Source organism: Capsicum annuum, chromosome 9 (assembly GCF_002878395.1).
Source record: "Capsicum annuum cultivar UCD-10X-F1 chromosome 9, UCD10Xv1.1, whole genome shotgun sequence".
NCBI classification, from domain to species: domain Eukaryota; kingdom Viridiplantae; phylum Streptophyta; class Magnoliopsida; order Solanales; family Solanaceae; genus Capsicum; species Capsicum annuum.
This window is the reverse complement of record NC_061119.1, coordinates 206,280,380-206,280,753: the sequence shown is the minus strand read 5'-3', so window position 1 is coordinate 206,280,753 and position 374 is coordinate 206,280,380.

Genomic DNA, 374 nt, shown 5'->3' with positions numbered 1-374 from the left:
ACACAAAACAAGTATGTGTGTATCTCTCTCACTATATATATATATTCTATTTTTAATTGTAATATTTTTTACGCCAATCAATTTGCTTAGAAGATCATTCGTTCGTGGCATTTGTGAAAACATGGTTGCATGATAGAATTCAGCTATTACAAATGTTATTAAATAATCAAATATTTTTATAATATACATCTAAGAACTTACAAAATTAGGTTATCATTTCATTCACAAAAATATGTGAAAAAGAGGGAGAAGAAAATAAATTATACAACAATAACTCTCGTAACGTGATTTTGGTTATTTTCGATTGGGAAAACTCTTCATTACCTCAAAACTTTTTATTTCATTTTCTTATTAAAATAATAAAAAATTATATT